This window comes from Myodes glareolus, chromosome 8 (assembly GCF_982192425.1).
Source record: "Myodes glareolus chromosome 8, mMyoGla1.1, whole genome shotgun sequence".
NCBI classification, from domain to species: Eukaryota; Metazoa; Chordata; class Mammalia; order Rodentia; family Cricetidae; genus Myodes; species Myodes glareolus.
In genome coordinates this window covers 106,563,401-106,586,540 of record NC_142033.1, presented here as the reverse complement: position 1 = coordinate 106,586,540, position 23,140 = coordinate 106,563,401, and the positions used below count along the sequence as shown (strand labels likewise).

The window sequence follows — 23,140 nt, the reverse complement described above, 5'->3', positions numbered from 1 at the left end:
TTTGCTCTCAGGATGGCAAAGCATTCTGTCTGCATTTGGAAAGGCAGAGTATCTTGTCTGTTCTCAGGAGACAGACTTTCAATGTCCACTCTCAGGAAATGAGGCTTTGCGTTGTTTGCTTTAAGGAGATGAAGCTCTGTACTCAGGAGACAGAGCATTAAATGTTTAGGCAAGGCATTAAATAGTTCTGCTTTTCAGGAAGCAGGCTTAGAGGATCTCTCTTTCAACGAGACCAAGCCATTGTGAGAAGTGAGATGACTGCTCTGCTTCTGCCCTCTCTTTTTGCCAGTTCGAAACTGCTCCTCATTTGATCCTTCCAATAACCAGATATCCTAGGTTATCAGTATCGACTGTTCACAAAAGGATGGGTGGTCCCTCTTGTGTGGCAAGATTATTTCGTTAACATGGTTGCTGGGTATATCTGGCAAGGCCAGATGGGTGTGGCAGCCTTCAAGCGGGCAAATGTTCTCTTAATATTTCAACTTAATAATTTTCCACATCACACAAAAGAAGAAATGCTTTTACATTACACCAAGTTGCATTCATTCCTATTCTATAAATTTCCTGCTCTATCTACACTACAGATTCTCCTTTATTTATTCATTCAGAGGAATCTGTTTCCATGCTCATTTCAAGTACAGTACTTCTAAAAATGATGTCATTTTTATATTGAGTATGTCTTTGAGTTCAGGGGTGTTCTTATCTTTGCAAACCAAAAATGGGGTATATTTTGCTAAAAAAGTATGAAGAAAGGAACTAAAAATACTATATGACTGAAATCTATGTTCTTAAAAAACTTTTCCCTGAGTTTACATGTTAAAATGCAACAATATCAAGACCTCACAAATATACCTGAATTAAGAAATAAGAACAGGGAGTCACCTAGTACAGAGAGGGCCTGAGGAACCAAGCTCCACCGGGAGCAGAAGCCAGGAGCAAATCCAGTTTGTGTACACTGGTGGATTAGGACTGAGTCAGCGACCAGATCCAGAGAGAACAGGTACAGGGGAGTAACTACTGAGTGAGTGAGCCAGAGCCAGAGAACACTGAGGGTCCAGACATTCAAGGGAGTAGAACTAAGCCAAGACGCTGGTGGGTCTGGGCATGAATCTAGGACTTCACAGGAACTAGGTCTGAGCCAGGACCTCTGCCAAGTCTGGGCATGAGTGAACTGGGAACCTCCAAGGAAATAGGCAGGAACCAGAGATCTCAGCAGGGCCAGGCATGAGTCTGGGGCCTCGGAGAGAATAGGCCTGAGTAAGGACCTCTGTGGGTCAAGGCATTGGTCTTAGACATCAAAGGGAATAGGCAGGATCCTGAAACCTCTGAGGGTCCAAGCCTGAGTCTAGGACCTCTGAGGAAGTAAGCAGGTCCTCTGTGGGTCTGGGCACACCTGAGCCTGGGACCTCCGAGGCAGTAGACTGGAACTAGAAACCTTTCCAGGTCCAACTCCAACCCAGGGACTTCTGCAGGAGGGAATCCAGACCAGGATTTACAGGTTCAGGTCAAAGATGCTATCTAGGCTAAAGTCACCCTGAGGCAAGGATATCCACCTGGGGGGAGGGGGGAAATTCTGCAGGAGTGAGCCAACTAGGACATAGAGGGCCTGAGGAAACAAGCAGGTGTGATACTCAGTTGAAAGAGCCACTTGGCAAGATCATCAAAACAGGTAGGACAAAGAAAACACAGATCCTGGAGCCACCTAGCTGTGTGACTCTGAGTTATTTTACTTGTCCACCACTATGCGGTATTTCTGAAAACAAAATATCTATTTAGGTAAACATATTTGTACATATTTAATATGCTTGTATAAATAAATATAAAGTATATATAAGTATTAAAATTTTCAGACTTCTAATTCAGTAATATAATCTTTGGAAATTTGTCCAAAAGGTAAAATTCAAAGTAAATTTCAGTCCATTTGTAGAAATGTTATTATCAGTATTCTAAATAGCAGACATTAGAAACAAACTAAATATTCAACAACAAAGAATCAGGTAGGTAAGCATAATATATTACAGTCATCACAACCTGCAATTTTGAGTTACATGTTCCTATTTTTGAAAATGTTCATAATGTCAAGTTTAAAAATGAATAATAAACATGTATGTTCACTGTACATATAACTGAAAAAGAAGGTATATAGGAATAAAGTTATTCTCCATTTGAACTTGACATTATATCATGGAAAAAACTATAAACATTAAAATATTTTCAATAGTTATAATATGGAATCTAGAAAAGAGCAAGATATTTATATTAAATAAATACAAAATATCTAAACTTGAAGGACCCAAACTCATTTTAACCACAGTTATACCGTTTTGCAAAGGTTCGCAGATAACAAGCTTAATTAAGGGCCTCCAGAGTTCAGGACTTCTGGAATGCTGAGCAGATAACAAGCTTAATTAAGGGCCTCCGGAATTCAGGGCCTCCGGAATGCTGAGCAAAGATACCTGAGGTTAGAGCAAGGACAGCCTTATCTGGCTGCGAGACAGGGGATTTATGGACTGGCCATAGAAACAAAGAAAGAGAGGATTGCGAGGCCTGAGTCACGTATAAAGCGGGGCTCGTCACGAGTCAGGGGCTGTGCAATCAGACATCTGGTCGCCAGCCAGGAAAAGGGGCAGGATAAGAGGAACAGTAAACCGCTGAGTAGTCCCCTCATTGTTATTTAGGTTAAGAATTTACCACCCTGCATCTTGCTTCTGTAAACCTCGCTTTTTGCTCTCCTATAAAAACCCCTCACCCCCAACCTGCGGCGCGCAAGTCTTCCGAGAGAGACTCTGTCGCCCCAGGTACCTGAGTATTCAATAAACCTCTTGCTGATTACATCCGGCCGCGTGTTTTCGACTGATCTTTGGGCACGGGGTCTCTCCCGAAGGAATACGCCCATGGGAGTCTTTCAAACTAAAGTCATGTGAGAACAACAACTTCTTAGACATATAAAACTTGACAAGTATGGTAGCACATACCTTTAATCCAAACACTTAAGAAGTAGAGGAAGTTGGATCTTTGCAAGTTACAGCCAGCCTGGTCTACTTAGCAAATTCCAGGTAAGTTGGGGCTACATATTGAAACCCTGTCTCAGGAAGAAAAAAATTATCTAATGATATTTAAAAAAAAACTGGAAAAAAGCTTATAGTGTAGACAAGCCTGGAAAAATCTAGGTATGGGACAAAGTTATTTTTAAGCAAATTATACACTCCATTTTCATCAATCTCTAAACACTTTTCAGAAGTACCCTTACATTCAAGCAATAGGCCTATTTATTAATTTGAGGGAAGTATAATAAATAAGAGTCTAAAATTCCTTAAAAGTCTATAAGAACAGGTGTAATGACATATTTATTGTTATCCTAAATTTTCAGATTCTTCAAACATCTGTAGGTACTCTCAAAAGGCTTATGAAACTGGCCAGTGCTACTATATGCCCTCCCTTTTCCATCAAAGTACCATTTCCAAGGAAAAGAGCAAGTGTGAAAGATGCTGAAGAATCACAGAATGTTGTCAGCACACTCTGAGCATCTGGGACAACTCCTGTAAAACTCTCAAACACAAAGGCATGCTCAGAGACGACAGTAACCTCAGTGCTCTATATGACCTTGACCATTGCATGTCATCTGAGCATAGCACATTCTCCCAGTTAGGTAACCACAGGTTAAAATATAAATAATATGGACAAATCTATATGTTTCTTTTAAAATACATATTTCCCTCTATCTCAAGCCCTGATGACAAATTGGGGAAGCTCTTCAGATCCTAGCGGAAGAAAAAGTCTATCCTACAGACACAAACACCAAGAATCAATTGTGACATAAAGAGAGAGCTCATCACCTAAATGGTGAACAATCTGAGGAAGTGAATCATCTGATCAAGAGAGAGTTTTAAAAACTAAAGCCCAGTAAAAACCTTTTTTGAAGGCCGTTTTTCATCACTATGGTGTTTCATGTTAGAAATAGACAACAATATGGTGCTTACATGAAAGAAAACTCAGGTTGTCAGACTTGGTGGCAAATGTTTTTATCTAGTCATCTTTCTGGGCCAGTGAAAATGTTTGGAGAGAGTTAAGTTGTATCACAGCTAGCCACGCATAACACTGAGTTCAAGAAAGTCAATGAAATTTGTAGTATGCTTGTAACCACTTCTGCAGCATTAAAATGATAGCATCTATGGCCACAGAAGTCAGGGGTGGGGTTCCAAGGAGAACTGGGGATAGAAAGCACCAATATGTTGTGGATGGATTGTATTGTGGATACTAAAGTGATATTCCTGAACTGATAATTACCATTCCTTAGTGGTCAGGGCACAAAAGAACAAGTAGAATCTGAAAACTGTCCAATCTTTCAACAAAGATAACAGCAATTTGTTGTCAGGACGCCATAAGTAAAAAGTCTAGGAGGGTGGAGGAAGATGGCAGCGGGGACTAGGTGAGGAGTTGACAGTAGTGAGGGGCTCGGGCTGTGCTGGTGCTTGAATGGCGGGTCCCTGAAGAAGCTGCTAGTGCACATGGGCCTGGTGGTCACCAAGGAGGAGCAGGAGCCCAGCTTCTCAGACACTATGGTGTCGTGTATGGTCTTGGGGATCTCTACATTAGTGTCTAAGACCACCAAGGCCTATTTAAGAGAAATATTTCCAGACTGATGGATGCAATTTTGAAACAACAATAGGAACTTTTGGACCGAGATTGTTCCAAATGATCACCAGAATTTACAAGTAGTAATGAAAAGATGACAAAGTTTTAAATTGCCCTTCAGTAGTGAAGGTGCTGTCCCCAGAAGATGAAAAAGCAGATATTCTGAGAGCTGCTCAGGAATTTTGCTCAGCAGCAGAGGACACCCAGAGATTTGGATGTAGATCTGCTAGATGGCTTACTTAATTCACATGGTTTCCCTGACCCTGAGTTAGTATGGAAGTTTGGTCCTGTGGACAGCACCTTAGGCTTTCTTCCCTGGCAAATCAGATTGACAGATTGTCTTTTGCCTTCTCACCTAAACATCAGTTATGAGGACAAGTTCTCCATCCTTTGTCAGAACACAGCTTGTGAACAAAACCTGGGAAAGTAGCGGTTCATGGTTGTGTAATATGATATCAGGCTTTTGGAGAAAAGGACCCAATTGATTCTGATGTTCATAAAGTACCTATAAAACTTTGTACTCACCTAAAAAAAAATCTTGTTATCCAAGTGTCCTACAACATAAATGCCAACATACTGCTCTGAAGGAAAAACACACTAAGACAGTAAGAGGAGGATGCAGAATATGCTAAATGTTGGGCCAAGAAAATGAGAAAAGCCAGGAACAGATGGTAAAGAGATGTAGGGTGTCCTCACTGAGAGTTTCTACTTCTAAATCTCAGACCAGTAAAAAGTAAGAGCATTGGGGCCAGAGAGATGGCTCAACAGTTAAGGGGACTGGCTGCTGATCCAGAGGACCCAGGTTCGATTCCCAGCATAGCAGCTAACAATGATCTGCAACTCCAGTTCCCTTTTCTGGCCTCTGTGGACATTGTGCGAATGCAGTGCATAGACTACATGTAGACAAAATACCCATGTACATTAAAAAGTAATAAAAAAGTATCTTAAAACAAAGTTTTATTGTAAGGGTTATAAAATAATAAATAAAGAAGTTTTATAGTTAAAAACCTGAAGCAATTACTGTCTTGCTTGATAGGTTCCATTTTTGGTTCTTGAATCATTTCAAAGACATCACAGTAGGCCTAAGCATTTATGTTAATATATTAAAAATTTTCCTAAAGTATAATCCAGGTTCAAAAAGAAAAGGTAAATAATCTGGTGTTATCAACCTCACTTCTGCTAGATTGAACAACACATTCTGAAGCAGACCTTTTCTAGGTTAGCAACTTAGTATGAAGAGCGATACCAAGTTTCACTATGAAGAAAAGTCACTTGGGAATTAAATATAAGTAAAATGTAACAAATATACTTACTCCTTTTGGAAAGCCATGCACAGAGGGGACCTGAATCCAAAGACTAAGCACATCTGTGCATCTGGGCTGTAACCATTCTGTAGTAATGTTTCCATGTACTCTTCCTGTTCTCCAAACACTGCCCAGTAAACAGGGCTCACTTTGTTTTTGATTTGTTTTAATTATAGGTCTATTTAAATTGTTTGCCTGCTTTTGATTTAACTCTTCTGTGTAATAACTATTGAGAATTTTATCCATTAATTTTATATTTTATAATTTGGTGGACCACCATTGCACAGGTTTTTGAAGTATGCCCTTATGATTCTCTGGATTTTGGTGTCTGTTATTATGTCCTTCTATCATTTCTGATTTAATTTTTAATAGTCTCTCTCTGCCTACCAGAGATTCTACCAGGGAAATCCTAGATATGACAAACACCTTCAGGTAAGTGTCTGGATACAAGGTGAACTTTTAAAAATCAATATTTCTCCTACATACAAATTACAAATGGATTGAGACAAATCAGGAAAATGGCACCCTTTATAATAGGAACACAAAATATAAGATATACTGGGGTAACTATAACCAGAAAGGGAAAGATTTTTTATGACAAAAATTCAAGTCTTTGACGAAAGTAATTGAAGATGATATCAGAAGAATAAAATACCTCCAATGCTCGTGGATAGGTAGGATTAACAGAAAAAAAATGGCCATCTTACACAAAGCAATCTACACATTCACCACACTCCCATTTAAAATTCTTTACAAATCTTTAAAGGAAAATACCCACCTTCTTATGGAAACATACAAACCCAGAATAGCTAAAACAATCTTGAAAAATAAAAGACCTTTTATAGATATAACCATCTGATTTTAAGCTGTACTGCAGGGTTATACTAATAAAAACATCATGATATTGGCGTAAAAACAGCTACTTTGATCAACAGAATTGAATTAATGTCATAAACATAAATCCATACATCTATGAGAATCTGATATTTTATCCAGCATCCAGAATTATACACAGTATAAATAAAGTAACTTCAACCAATGGTTGATAGTGACCATACAAGGGGAACAGCAAGCAGCTCATGGAACATGGCTTGGCTGTCATCAAGGTTGTGCCTGAAAAAGCCTTTGAGAGGTAGAGCCCTAAGACTACTTGTCTTGAGGACCTCATGCTGTTACCGAGAACACTTCTCCATATTGTACTCACGTTCACCACATCCGTCATAATCTAGGAGTTGTATGAATACTGTCAAGAGGGTTTTAGTCACTTACTGGGCAGTGTTATTGATACTTATGATAATAGTGATTGATTTTTCCCAAGCATTGCTGTTGAAGCAGATTAGTAATTCAACCACCGCCATTATAAAGAACTTAGGGATATATATTGTGAGTAATATTAGGTTAAGATATTTCTGTAAATGTCTTTGAGGTAGGAAATCTTGGAAACAATTTAAAATTTAGAAAGCACACTTTTAATAGTTGAGCAAAGGACTCATTGAGGTCAAAGAACAGAAACAATATCAGCCTGGCTATTGCTGGCTGCCATATCTTTCATGCTAAAATGGATTGGTGATGTATGGTATATAATTTTGTTCTCACTTTGTAATGCTCAGAAAGGAAGGATTTTTTTACTACTATTTTTTAATAGTTCCTTGGAAGAGGACTCAGAATTCTTGTTCAAATGAGGATAATTTTTTTCATTAATAAAAATGAAATGTTATTTTCTTTGTGTTGGGTGTTTCTATGAGAAAAAATCCATGTTTATTCAGAAGAAAAGGCACATTCCACCTCTTATTATAAAGAGATGCAATTAAATTCTCCATTTAGCCACCTAAGCCTTTAAAATTAGGGTTCTCTTTTTAATCCTAATGAAAATTTAAATACTTTCCTTGTACAGACAGATAAGTATAACACTCACCAAAGAAACTTGTCTTTGAAACAGATGATCACTGCAGAAAATCATACCTGGTATGAGAGCAGAAGCTGAGTATTCCTTAATGGGGAATAAGTCAAATTAATAAATATTCAAAGTATCTACTGCACCTATGGCTTGGGAAACCTTGTGGAAAAGACAGGCAGAATGATAACAAGTGTCAAAATAACAGGAAATTTATTTCCTAGAAATGACATAAAAGTTTAACCTGTGATTTTCCAAGAACATGGCTGTCAAAGAAGACCTGAAATTGGACAACAAATATAAGAGTGCATTCCAGAAAGGGAAAACTCATTTGGCTCTTAGGTCTACAGGCAACAAATTCCAAATGAGAGCAGGATGGTCAGTTTTTGAGGGAGGATCCACCACATTGATCTAGTTCCAATTTGTAACCCACAAACGCAAATACATTCATGGAGCATTAAACAGTGTATCTATGGAGTTCAAAGGAGAACCCTGGGCATTGTTCTTCACTTCCAACTCTTTTTGATAAAGAGCCTGTGATCAACAGGCTGGTAGGCTTATGGCCTTTTGGAATTATCCTGTCTCTCTGTTCCATCTTTACACAAGACCACTGAAATAGAATACAATTATCACCATGTCTTGGGAACATAACTCAGTTCTCTCTCTCTCTCTCTCTCTCTCTCTCTCTCTCTCTCTCTCTTTCTCTCTCTCTCTTTGTGTGTGTGTGTGTGTGTGTGTGTGTGTGTGTGTGTGTGTATGTATAGCCAGCATGTGCCTTCTCAGTTACCTCCCAGCTCACATTCACAGTAATGCAGCTTAACCTGGTCCAAACTTTTATCTTCACCTTTTTAAACTTGGAAGATATAGTTTCAGGATCATATTCTCCTTGCCCTTCACATTCAATACTTCAGTGCTGAGAACTTTCCCCTCATGTAGGACAATTCTTCCCTTCACCATTTTCCTCTTTCCATTACTCTGCTCAAATTCTTACAGTTACATTTTAAACACTGATATAATTTACATTACAAAATAGAATGATTTATCTAAATTATTAGTTTATATATAGCTCAACTTATGAAATTCAGTTTTGCTATTGAAGATTATTCTTTGTGTTTACTTAAAAAGCTGGTTTTCAAACACATCTGTTAACCCAATGAGCTAATCAGAGTCTCTGTGCCTGAGCGAAGGTACTCTTTCCCATGCTGACACTGTGAATTCTCTGTCATGTAAATGTTGCTCTATAGATGATGACACACTTTTCTTTACTCATAGATGCTTCCGTGCTTAAGGCTTCACTGTGTTCTGTCTGTGGCTCTCCTCCTAAGCTCAGTTACATAATGCTGAGTGCTCAACTTTGGTTCTAGAAGTTGCTAGAAAACAGTAAGTAATAAAGGGCAACTCTAGAACATCTATGACATACATGAAAAAGAGAGTGAGGAAACCCTTGCCTTTTTCTGATTTCCATTTCACATGCCAGTCATGGAGTAATAACTGCACCACTTTTCAAATTCCTATGACGTCCTGGGCTGCTGCATGTTTAAGAGACACTGTCCCAACAAATCATAGACTAAGTCTACAAATCTGTGAGCTGGAGAAGTATTTTTCATTTTTCAAGCTAATTGTATTTTTTAACTATAATGAAATGTTGCTAATGTAGGCACAAGCTCAGTGTTTAATAGTAGATTAGTAAAGTCACTGCTCTACAAGGTTCCTCTGTGAACATGTGTTGTTTGAGAACTTGAGATTGTGCTCATTGATGTTACCATTGATGAGCCTGATTCTATGAAATACATTTTACTGAGATATTTATTGTGCATGTGAGTCAACATTAGCACGGTTTTAAACTTCTTCATTTAGATTCACTTAAAATATTTTTTCTTGACTTTCCACCCTCTCTTTCACAATGTTCCTTATGATGTGTGGGACAGACTGGGTTGTAATTTGATGAAGAAGTGAGATTTTGGATTTGGATTGTGGCAGAATGTACATGATACAGTAAATGTCCCTATGTTCAGTCATTTGCAGACAACAAAAATGGACTTAGATTTTTATTCTATTTTTCAAAAAAAAGAAAAACAAACTCTCCTTTCATTTCACATACCAATCCCAGTTCACATTCCCTCTCCTCCTCCAATTCCATCTACCTACACACCCAACACCACTCCATACACTCCTCAGGGAGGGTAACGCTCACTCAGGATAGTTTTTTCTAGTTCCATTCATTTTCATGTAGATATCAAGGTGTCATTTTTTTTTACCTCTGAGTAGTGCTCCAAAATCCAAATAACCCAATTTATAAATGGGTACAGAACTAAACAGAGAATTCTCTAAAGAAGAATCGCAAATAGCTGAAAAACATTTAAGGAAAGGTTCAACATCCTTAGCAATCAGGGAAATGTGAATCAAAACAACTCTGTGATACTATCTTACACCTGTCAGAATGGCTAAGATCACACACTAATGATAGATTATGCTGGAAAGGAGGTGGAGTTAGGGGAGCACTCCTCCATTGCTGGTGGGAATACAAAAGTGTACAACCACTTTGGAAACCAATATGGTGGTTTCTCAGAATATTGGGAATCAGCTTACCTCAAGACACAGCAACACCAATCTTGATATACACCCAAAGGATACTCAACCATACTACAAGGACATTTATTCAACTACATTCATAGCAAAATATTTGTAATAGCCAAAACCTGGAAACAACTCAGATGCCCCTCCACAAATGAATGAATAAACAAAATGTATTACATTTACACAATGGAATTACCACTAAGAGTAAAAAATAATGACATCTTGATATTTGCATGCAAATGGATGGAACTAGAAAAACCAATAAATGACTGAGGTAACAAAGACCCAGAAAGATGAACATGGTTTGTATTTACTCATAAGTTGATACTAGCTGTAAAGCAAAAAATAGTGAGCCTATTGTATGTAGAAGAAAGGAGATAACACCATATTTGTCAGCCTGATCAAAACTCCAGTCCAAGTGATTCAAAAGCCTCACATAAAATCATTTTTACTGAACCTGACAGAAGAGAAACTAGGGAATAGCCTTGAAAGCATTGACACAGGAGACTACTTCCTAAACAAAACACTGACAGTGCAGGCACTAGGATCAACAATTAATAAACAGGACCTCACAAAACTGAAAATCTCTGAGAAAGCAAAGAACACTGGCAATAGGACAAAACAGCTGCTTCCCATCTAGAAAATGATTTTCCCTAATCATACATCTAATAGCGGGATCAATCACAAATATATAAAGACTGAAAGTCAATGCAGAAATCTGTGATCCCTTGTGCTGCCAGTTTTTAGGGGCAAGGAAGCTTCTTTTGCATAATGGAGAATGAGAGACATTGAAGGCTGCTGTGACAACCTCTTCCACCATAGAAACAAATCAAAATTAAAACAGTCCAGACAGGGAGCCATTGAAGAGAGTCCTTAAAATTGTGTTAAAGATGCTGTAGTATATAGATCTTCACAAATGATGAGATTTCTTGTGGGGCAAGGGGATGGGAAAAGACTTAGCAATCTTTAAGGATCTGGTCACTGTGAATCTGACCATGTTCCAATGAGTATATGAAAACACAAATTCAGCTTGGTGTTTCTCTCTCTCTCTCTCTCTCTCTCTCTCTCTCTCTCTCTCTCTCCCTCTCTCTCTCTGGAAAGGCAAAAAGTGTAGAAGGGTAAACTTTGGAGGAATGGGAAGAGAGTGTGATCAGTGTATACTCTATGAAATTCCCAATAAATAGCAAACTAATTGTATTGAGGTAAAAAGAACTCAAGACATTAGACATCAACAAATCAAATAATCCACTTAAAAATGGAGTACAGATATAATCATAATTCTCCATAGAAAAATCTCAAATGGCTGAGAAACACCTAAAGAAATGTTCAACATTTATAGCAGTTATGGGAATATAAAATCAAAAGTACTTTGAGATTCTATTTTACATCTGTCAGAATGACTAAGATCAATAGCACAAGTGACAGCTCATCCTGGTGAGGATGTAGAGCAAGGGGAACATTCCTCCACTGCTTGTGGGAGTTAAAACTTGCACATCTAATTTGGAAATCAATATAGATGTGCCAGGCTTTGTTGACTCCTCATGGAGGCCTTACCATTCCTAGGGATTGGATAGGGTTTGGTGCAGTGAGGTAGGGAGAACAGGAGAAGTCAGCCACTGGAGTTACCATGTCTTAGAGCTGGAGGAGAAGAAAACTCACCCAGTAGGACTAGACAGGAAATAATGAAATTGAGAGATGAGATTGACAAAATAGAAACAAAGAAAACAGTACAAAGAATCAATGAAACAAAGAGTTGATTGAGAAAAATCACAAAATTGAAAAATGTCTTTCCAAACTAACCAAACTTCAGAAAGAATATCCAAATTAAAAAATGAGAAATCAAAAGGAGGACGTAAAACAGACATGGAGGAAATCCAGGGAATTATTAGGTCATATTTCGAATACCTGTACTTCAAAAAATAGGAAAACTTAAATAGAAAATTTTCTGGTAATGATCACATACCAAAATTGAATCAAGACCAGATAAGCAAAATAAATAGAAATATGACCACTAGGGAAATAGAGTCATCAAAAGTTTCCCAATCCCCCCCAAAAATTGGACCAGATGGTTTCAGCTCATAATTCTACACAATTTTCAAAGAAGAACTAATAGCAATATTCCTCAAATGGTTGCATACAACAGAAACAGAAGGAACATAGTCAAACTCTTTTTATGAGGCTACAGTTACCCTCATTTAAAAAAAACACAAATAGACATTACTAAGAAGAATTACAGATCAATCTCACTTATGAACATTGATGCCAAAATACTCAGTAAAATACTGGCAAACCGAATCCAAGAACATATCAAAAATATCATCCACCATGACCAAGTAGTCTTCATCCCAGAGATACAGGAATGGTTGAACATCTGAAAATCTATTAACATAATCCACCATATGAACAAACTGAAAGAAAAAAAACACATGATCATCACATTAGATGTTGAAAAAGCCTTCCACAGAATTCAATACCCCTTCATGATAGAAGTCTTGGAGAGAGCAAGAAAGGATACAAGGACATAACTAAACATAATAAAGGCAACATACAGCAACACAGCAGTCAACATCAAACTAAATGGAGAGGAACTCAAAGTGGTTCAACTGAAATCAGTCACAAGACAAGGTAGTCCACTCTCCATATCTATGCATATAGTAATTAAAGTTCTAGCTAGAGCAATAAGACAACAAAAAGACTAATATTAAGGGGAAACAAATTAGAAAAGAAGACAAACTCACTAAAAAGAAGAAATGAAAAGGAGAAATGGAAATGGCACCAATTTCCACAGCCTGGCAGACAGAACCTATACATACCTGCTATACATGCTGACTTCCCATCTAAAAGAAAGAATACATGCGCTGTTTTTCAGTGCAAACAGCTGCGTTTTGCAAATACTGTCTGTCAGATTAACTGCAAACCTGGGTGTGAGGAGACATTGGCTGGGTGTGAATGTCCGGCTGGGCCCTTGCATTTCTAAATCTATTTTTAACCAGATGCCAGTGGAGTTCTACTGTTAGGAAAACTGAGCCGCATTTCCCTGAAGTCTTTCTGGGTGAAGTTTATTGCTTTCCCATGGGGGAAACACGGCTCACCAGTGGCTGCCTCCGAGACGGAAAAAAGAGGCGGTTTTCTCATCATGCAGGCTCCTCATACAGCACTGACCCCACTGAGAGGCAGACAGGGCAGCTGACAGCAAACTGAACTGCAGGTTCTGGGCTCAGAGGCCACAAATTCTGCTCTGCCAACTGTCTTCTCTACAGTTGCCCGCCCATGCCTAAGTACGCATGCGCAGAGCTCCTGGGAAAGGCTGGGCTCTGCACAGGTCTGGGCGCTGTACAACCTCAGTGTGTGAGAAATCAGCCTATCCATGAAGGGTAGGGCCTCAAGAGCCAAGGCTGGGGCTGGTGAGGGTGGTGAGGGAGAGGGTGAGGGTGGTGCGGGTTAAGGTGACAGGGCTGAGGGAGGGGGTGAGAGGGATCCTGTTCCAGGGTTGGAGTGGGATGTTTGCATTTGGGAGGACTGGCTGACAGCTCAGTGGGTGGGGTGCAGTCATGGGTCAGTTGAATTCCCAGTCCACAGGCTTTGAACCGATAGGGAAACTAATAATACTGATAGGCTGTTTGGCTTTTCTTTCTTTCGCTCATGATCTGGGTGACATTTTGACAATCATTTTCTTTTTGTCACTGCTAATAAAGGGTTAAAATTTACAATGTTTTAGACTATCAGATATCTGTCTACAGGTGTATGCATAGTCCTCTATGGTGGTATCTAGAAATCCTCAGGTATACTTCAAGAAGAATTTGAAATTTCCAATTTTTGTGTAGCATAATGCAAAGAAATAGCAACAGAGCACAGGACACTAAAACTCCAGTACTGCAGGGTCCTTGAAAGGGTATCACGTGATGCACCATGATGTCAAATGAGGTGGTTTGCTGTTGTTGTGGAGTATGTGTGTGCGTGCACACGTGCGCGCTCTGAGGAGTGAATAAGTCCCAGCTCTAAAGTCATGGAGATCACTGAGAGCAGTCCCGTGAGTCTCAAGGAACTGTCAGTGACTTGGTAATTAGGTTTTCATAAGAATAGCAGTGCAAAGAGCTGCACTAAAACAGCAATAATTCAATTCCCATATCTTCTTCCCTTCATTGCTAGAAGAATTATTTAGGCAGGGTGTTTCAAATAATTATTCTACTCTTTGAATCTGTCATTTGTTCTAACCATGTACACATAGGGGCTAGAGATATGACTCATTGGCCAACAGTGCTGGCTTCTTTTGCAGAGGTCGCAACACATCAAGTGGCTCATGACCATCTCTACCTACAGCTCCAGTGAATCTGACACCATTTTTCCCTCTGAGGGTATATGTACTCAGACGACATAACCTCACACTACAAATATAAACTTATGAAGAAAATAATAAATATTTGAAACAGAATACATACACACAAATACACACACATATATATACACACAGTATATGTTTTCGAGATTATTCATGATTGAGAGACATTACCTTTTCCTCAATGTATTCACTGATAAGTGTCAATTTAAGAGGCTCAATGAACAAATTATTGTATGCTTGTGGGTATGACTTGCAGATGATCTTTCTATTATTGTACATAATTAAGATAATAACAGCATATATGATAGAGCTTAATTTACTGAACACTAAGAATAGTTATTTTACTATGTTTTATATTTAAATTTAGATATACATTATAAAGAAGTTCATATTGGAATTGGATCTGAATCAGTGCGTAAAGCACTTGTTATGCAAATGTTAGGCCCTGAGTTAACCAAACAAACACAAAAGAGAATGCAGTGCCAGGATTCTGTAATCCCAAAACCCTTACAATGAGATAGTGGTGGTACTGTAGGAAATCTTACAACTGGTGGTTACTTGTCCACTAGGGCGTGGCCTCTTATATTATGTATGCCGATGTGGAGCATGCTTTCAGCCTTTTTTCAGGACTCTCAGTTTCCATTATAGGTTTCTTTTTTTGATCTTTATTCAAACGGAGGATTCTGATTTTTGAGCATACCCCTAAATAATTAACCATCTATTTCTCAATTCTGAAATTGTGTGGATTTCTTTTAAGCATCCATCCATACTTGTTCGGGCCCAAGGGTCCCAGCATAGAAAACTGTTTTCCCTAACTGGACTGGTACGGAGGCACAAGGAATAACCAGACACAGCTTACATGGTCATCATGGAAGGGCAGGGCATCTTAGGCTTCTCCTGGAAGATCTCCCCATGTTTATTATACCAAAACTCTCTTAATCCCCCCCCCCAAAGAAGATGGATACCTCATTAATATTCTCTTTCCTTGGAATGCTCAACTAGTGACAGCATCTGCAATTAAGTCATCAGCTTCAGCAAACCCCTCTCCCCAGGTGATCTACATTTATAACAAAAGAGAAGGATTAGCACATCCTGGCTATTGTTGAGGGTAGTGATAGGCTGTCTGCAGGTCAACGTGACCACCTCAGGTGGTCCTATGGCCTCAGAGCCTGGCTGCCACACCAATATAGGAATATGGGCCTAAAATCCACTCTCTCATATTAATTTTAGTAAAACCTGTACTTCTGCAACAGGACAGACACATCATGCCTGGCTTGGGCAAAGTCCTCTTCATTTACTGAAATTTTCTTATCTTTGGAACAGGCATTCATATATGCGAGCTCCTGTCTTATGCATCTCTAGAGAAGAAGCTTCAAACACGTCATTGACTGTTGATCTCTGTAAGGAAAAGATATTAGTGGAGAGAAATACACTTTCAGGCCCTGTGTCTCAGTAGCCATATCTTTTGCCAGGATATATCATAATGCTTTATGAATAATTATGCTCCCAAATGCTATAATCTCCTATTTTTAAGGAGAAATAGAATTGCCTGAGTTGAAAATGTTTCTTCCACTGGTTCAGAGCATCACTTAGATTTAGCATTCTCAGCATATGCATCAACTCTCAACATCCACTGTCACAACCTCTCATTCACCAGTTGCCAATAGCATCAAGTCACAACCATGATTTTTCCACATTATTGGTCAATACTGTATTTACAATTTTTCATATCATAATTTCATATTTAACCAGTCAGTATTAGCTCTCCAATTATCATAATTTTATATTTAGTTGGTCAGTATCAACTCTTCAATTATTCATAATTTCATATTTAGTTGATCAGTACCAACTCTCCAATTATTCATAATTTTATATTCTTTTCCATAATTTCATATTTTTTTCAGTCATTACCAATGTATTTAGCACCACTGGTCAGTACAAGATCTTTTTTATCACCTTATATGCAGTTGTAGATACCAGGTCATTACTGTTAAGAGTATAATACCATTTGCTGTTATTAAATCCCATTTTCAGTCTCTGTGCAGCTGTAAAACCCTTAGTCTGCCCCCTTGTTACGAGACGAGGGGTTTTAGTCATTCTTTATTTTGTGTCTTTCTTTCCCTGAGGGGAAATCTTAGGTCTTAGTTTTTAGGTTTAATATTTTATTCAAAATGAGTTCTATGTCCCATAAACCGAGAATACTCAAATGTTCAGTTTGTAACTTAGTTCTAAAGCAACAGGTTTCAAACCACAGACAGCTGCAGACAGTCAGCTCATCTCAGGAGGATCTTTTTGTCCGATGTCTCCCTGCAGCAATGCGAGTTGGCAGCTGCATGTCCAGATCAGGCTCCTCTCTGTGTGTTGGAATACTGGTCCTCCTAGAGCTCTTCTTATTCAGTTTTTCCTGCTGGGTGGTTGTCAGCTAACCTGTCCTCAGGTCAATTGTCCTTCTGTTGAATATACCGAATCAGTTGCCATGGAAATCATCTGGCTTGATTTTCATCCTGTGATGAAATCACAGACATGCCATCGACCCCATATTAGGATGGGATCGGGTCCTTTCCATATTCCAGTGCAAGGGTCCTTCCATCTTGCTTTAGCAAATGTGGTTTTTGTACCATTATGCCACAATCTGTTCACAGCTGATCACTCCTGGACATCTGTATCTAGAAAGTTTAGCGTAAACAGTGCATGATTTAAGGCATTGTATAGCATCTGAGGATACAACTCCCCTGTCTTTATTTTTTGGAGTTGTGTTTTCAAGGAGCTATGTGCACGCTCCACAATTCCTTGTTCTTGAGGATTATATGGAATACCAGTCTTATGAACAATATTCCATTGAGTGCAAAATTTTTGAAAAGCTTTGTTAACATACCCAGACCCATTGTCCGTCTTTATTACCTTTGGGGTTCCCATGCCTGAAAAGCATTTTAAGCAATGAGTCATTGCTTGCTTGCCAGCTTTGCCAGCTTTTGCTGCTGTGGCCATCATGAATCCTGAATACATCTCAATTGTCACATGCACATATCTCAATTTTTCAAACTCAGTAATGTGGGTTACATCCATTTGCCATATATGGTTAGGAAGCAGTCCTCGGGGATTCACCCCCAAATGAGGCACAGTTAGACATTGTGGGCATCTTTCACATTGCTTAACAATTTGACAAGCAGCTTCTCTGGTCAACTTAAATTGTTTTCTTAAACTTAAGCTGTTTTGATGGTGCAAAGGATGTGACTGCTGTGCAAGTTCAGCCTGTGATATAGCAATTATTTTTGTAAGTTCATCAGCTAGAATATTACCTTCAGCTAACAGACCAGAAAAACTTGAATGTGCTCTGATATGTCCCACAAAACATGGTAATTTTCTACATTGTATGGCTTCCTGAATCTGCTGGAACAGTGTCTTAGCATGTTCATTGCTAGTTCCTATATATGGCACTGTTTCCAAGATTTGCAATGCATCATAAATATACCGGCTATCAGTATATAGATTAAAAGCCTTAGCAAAATTCTTAAATATTAGAGCTACAGCTTGCAGCTCCACTATTTGAGCTGAAGCTGTTTCTGTCTGTACCACATGTACACTGACTACATGTGTAGTCACTGACTACGTAGGCAGATTTTCCATTATATGAGCCATCAGTGAAAATCAACAAAACATCCTTTAAGGGATGCTTTGCTACAGTCTTAGAAAAAAATGAATGAATGCTGTTGAGTAAATTGCAGTAACTGGTCAGCTGGGAAAAGATTATTAATCTTACCTTGAAACTGAGCAAATGCAATTGCCGATGAATCACTATTTTGAAATAACCATTCAATTTGCTGCTTAGTGTAAGGAACATTGATTATAGCTGGTTCTTTGCCAAAATATTTCCTAGATTCCATTCTGCTCTTCTGTACTAAACATCAAACTGCTTCAAAATGAGGATTTAATACTTTTACTGGTGATACAGGCAGATGTAGGCATAAAAGTGGTCCATTCTGCCATAAGTCTGCTGTAGGAGTCAGGCTTGTAGGTAAAATATATGCCTGCATGTTTTGCTGTAATTGATGTAACACACCTGCTGTTCCTGTATAGCCTGCTCTATCTGTGAGAAAGTCTGTCTGGCAGCTTATGAAAGCTTCCTGCTAGAATTTGGATCATTGTCTCCTTTAAGGATTTCATTTAGAGACTAGAGGTCTCCTGTAGGAAACCTTAAATAAGGCCTTAGCCATGGTATATTTCCTAACAACCTTTGAAATTCATTAAGAGTTTTAAGTCATCCTTCCTAATTTCTATCTTCTGAGGCTTAATTTCTTTGGGGTATAACATGTAAACTAGATATTGAAAAGGCGGGTGCCTTTGTACCTTCTCAGGAGCAATAGTTAACCCTGCATGGCTTAGGCTCTGTTGTAACAATCCATATGTCTATAGTAAAGTATCCTCATCTCTATGACCCAGCAGAATTTCACCCATGTAATGAATAACATAGACTTATGTTGTTAAAAATTGATTTATTTTTGTATAGATTGAGCTACGAATTTCTGGCATAAAGTAGCACTATTTAACATGCCCTGGGGCTAAACATTCCACTGATATCTCCTCATTGGTTCTCTGATATTAACTGAAAATACTAAAAGCAAATCTTTGACAATCTTGTGGTGCTAAAGGAATTGTATAAAAACAATCTTTCAAGTCTAAGATAATTTTATGTACGCCCTTTGGTATGGCTACTGGAAACGGCATCCCTGGTTGTAATGCTCCCATTGACTGCATAGTTGCATTAACCTCTCTTAAATCCTGAATTAATCTTCACTTTTCTGATTTTTTAATAACAAAAATTGGAGAGTTTCATGGAGAATTAGATGGTGAAATATGTCCACTATCCAGCTGTTTCCACACTAACTGCTGGGCAGCTTATAATTTTTCTTGTGTTAGAGGCCATTGACTCACCCATACAGCCTCATCACTTTTCCATATTATTGGGTCTGCATGGAGTGCAGGTTTTTCAGTGACCTCTCCTAAAAATACCCTAATCCTGCTCTAGGGGGTCTACTGTCTAGTATGACAGGATCAACCTTTCCCTTATTATCCTTGCCCAGACCTTGATTAGGTAATAATCCTTGTTGAAACATCTGGTTAGTAACAGTTGTGCTGGGAGAATTATAAATATACTCCCATTCTGGACATAATATCTCTGCCCCATAAATTCACAGGTAAATAAGGAATAATATACGGCTTTAAAGTTCCTTCATGGCCTTCCTCTTCTTTCAAATGCAGTTTATTATTACACTGTTCAGGATTTCTAGTCTGACCAATTTTTTGTAACTGTGTAATAGTCTCTGTTTTTGACTACTTAGAAGGCCACTGGCTGGCGGTTATAACTGAAATATCTGCGCCAGATAATCTCTTTAGAGAAGACCAGAAAATCTCTTTCCATTTATAAACAAAGTGAGTTCTGGTCTATGAGGTCTGTAAGGAAAATGCATCACATGAACCAAATCCATCTTCTCTCTTTTCTTTTTTAATGCCTCAACATAAAACCAACAATACTGAACCTCATAGAAAATTTAGAATTAACACGTGAATGTTCTGGTACAATTCTAACATAGCCTCAGAGGCATACACTTTGAGAGAAACAATCAATAAATGAGACCTCCTGAACCGAGAAACTTCTGTACAGCAAAGGACATAGTAAGCAAGACATAATAGCCTATAGAATGGGAAAATATCTTTACTAACCATTAATCCATTTCAAAAACATACAAAGGACTCAGGAAAGTAGTCACATCAAAAGAACAATTAATCCAACAAAAATATATGCAACAGACCTAAACTGAAAATGCTCAATAGATGAACTTAAAATGACTGAAAGACACTCAAAATTTGATCAAACATAACACCCTTAACCTTTAGAGAAATGTAAATCAAAACAACTCCGAGATTCCATCTTATCCCTGTAAGAATGACCAAGGTCAAAAACACTGCTCACAACTTATGTTTAAGAGAAACTCCACAGCTGGTGGAAGTTCAGACTGGCACAGTTGCTTTGGATCCTAGCATGGTGAAGTCTCAGAAAAGTAAGCAACAAACTATTTTAAAACTCAGCTATACTTCCTCTGGGCCTATATACCAAAGATGCTCAACCATACTACAAGGACATGTGCTCAACCATGTCCACAGCAGAATTACTTTATCACACACAGAATCTGAAAACAACCCAAATGTATCTCTTCTACACACCTAATAAATGAGATAGCCAAAAATACCATAAATAACTTTGAGTAACCCTAATCACACAAACTGAAAAACCTGTATAACAAGAACTTTAAATCTCTGAAGAAAGAAATTTAGGCCATCAGACAATGGAAAAATATCCTATTCTCTTGTAAAAACAGTGCCAACATAGCAAAATTGACAATCTTACTGAAAGCAATCTACAGATTTGATGCAAATGCCCATTAAACTTATAACAAAATTCTTCAGACTTCGAAAAAGCAATCCTCAACCTTATAAGACAAGACAAAACCTCAGAATAGCCTAAACAATCTTAAAATCCTGTACAATCAAAGAACTTATGAATGCATTACAATCTCTGTCTTTAAACTTTACTATAGAGTCACAGTACTGAAATCAATCCACCTTGGATACGATTTCACCTGCCTACAAACAGCAGACTTTTGACAAAGAAGCAAAATTGTGAAACGGAAAAGAAGCATTTTAACCTGCTTATCTCAGAGCCTACCTTAATTTAAACCTGTCTTTTTTTTCCTTTAGTTGAAGCTGCACGGCATGGCAGGGGGTAGGACATAGGCTCACTGTCTCTTAGACTGCCTTTCTGAGCTCTGGTGGGCGGATTTTTAACTATCTCTTTTATTTTAACTAGTAAATCATAAAATGAGGAGAATTTCTGAATCCTTTCCTGTTCTATAGATTGTGTGAGGTTAAATTTGCTCTCTAAATGTACTCGTGCTCCTGCTTGCCTGTTACCCAAGGGTGGGTTAGATTAGCTGGCAACTGTGCACACGTGGCACCTCAGTGTCAGTGGTAACTTGTGATTCTTGGGCCAAAAGTCATTTTTCCTTCACCTTTCCTACTCATTTAGCTAGCAGTAAAAGTTGCAATTCTGCATCTATCATGCTTATAGATTCTCAATAACTCTGCCATTGTTCCTGCTCCATTCTCACTCCCTTTAGTTACCAACACATATGACTGAATACTTTTTCCTTATCTTATACATCTAAGTTATTTAAAAATTTTTACTCCCGATTTAAATTTTTTCCTGCTTTTCTACATCTCTTTAAATTCTGATCTCTATTTCTGAGCCCTCAATACTCACACATCCACCAATTTTTTTCTTGCAGGTTCCTCACATCTGGTCATTTCTTTCTTCCTTTTTGGGGTGGGCAGATGAGTCTCATGTTCTCCTCCAAAAATTCTCCTTTCTCTTGGGGTTCAGCAGTCAGCATTCACGGTCTCTCTCGTCTTGTCGTTTCTTTGGCTTCTCACGGAGTTTGGCAGTCAGCACCACGTTCTCTTTCATACTTGCTCTTTCTCCCGCTTTTGTCGTGAGGGTCAGTGGTCAGCACCACGTTAGGCGCCATTATGTTAGGGCCTGTGGGCCCCAACATAGAAAACTATTTTCCCTAACTAGACTGGTACAGAGGCGCAAGATATAATCAGACACAGCTTATACGGTCAGAATAACCAGACTCAGCTTAGACAGTCATCACAGAAGGTCCTCTCAGGCTTCTCCTGAAGATCTACCCGTGTTTATTATATCAAAACTCTTTTAATATCCCCCCCAACCAATCAACCAAGGTGGATATCTCATTAATATTCTCTTTCCTGGGAATGCCCAACTAGGGACAGCATCTGCAATTAAGTTATCAGCTTTAGCAAACCCCTCTCCCCAGGCGATCTACATTTATAACAAAAGAGAAGGATTAGCACATCCTGGCTATTGTTGAGGGAAGTGACAGGCTGTCTGCAAGTCTATGTGACCACCTCAGGTGGACCTATGGCTTTAGAGCCTGGCTGCCACGCCATATAGAAATATGGGCCTACACACACTTTGGAATTTCATACAATGTACACTGAGCACATGCTCTTCCCATTCCTCCCAGTTTTCTTTCTACACTTTTCCCCTTTCAAAAAAAAAAAGGGAAAAAATACACCATGCCGAATACGTGTCTTCCGTATATTCATTGGAGCATGATCAAACTCACAATGTCCAGGTCCTTAAAGATTGCTAAGTCAATTTCCAGCCCCCTGCCCAACAGGAAAACCCATGATTTGTGAAGATCTATATACTTCAGCAACTTTATCACATTTTTAAGGACTCTCTTCAATAGCTTCCTGTCTGGACTGCTTGGCCCATTAGCTAAATACATACATAAATACATACAATGT

At 38.6% G+C, this 23,140-nt stretch overlaps 1 pseudogene; it reads left to right on the top strand.

Annotated features, from left to right (window-relative positions):
• The first annotated feature begins 1,742 nt into the window (after window positions 1-1,742).
• On the top strand, window positions 1,743-5,065 carry LOC148121244 (dehydrodolichyl diphosphate synthase complex subunit Nus1 pseudogene; annotated as a pseudogene).
• The last annotated feature ends 18,075 nt before the right edge of the window (window positions 5,066-23,140 follow it).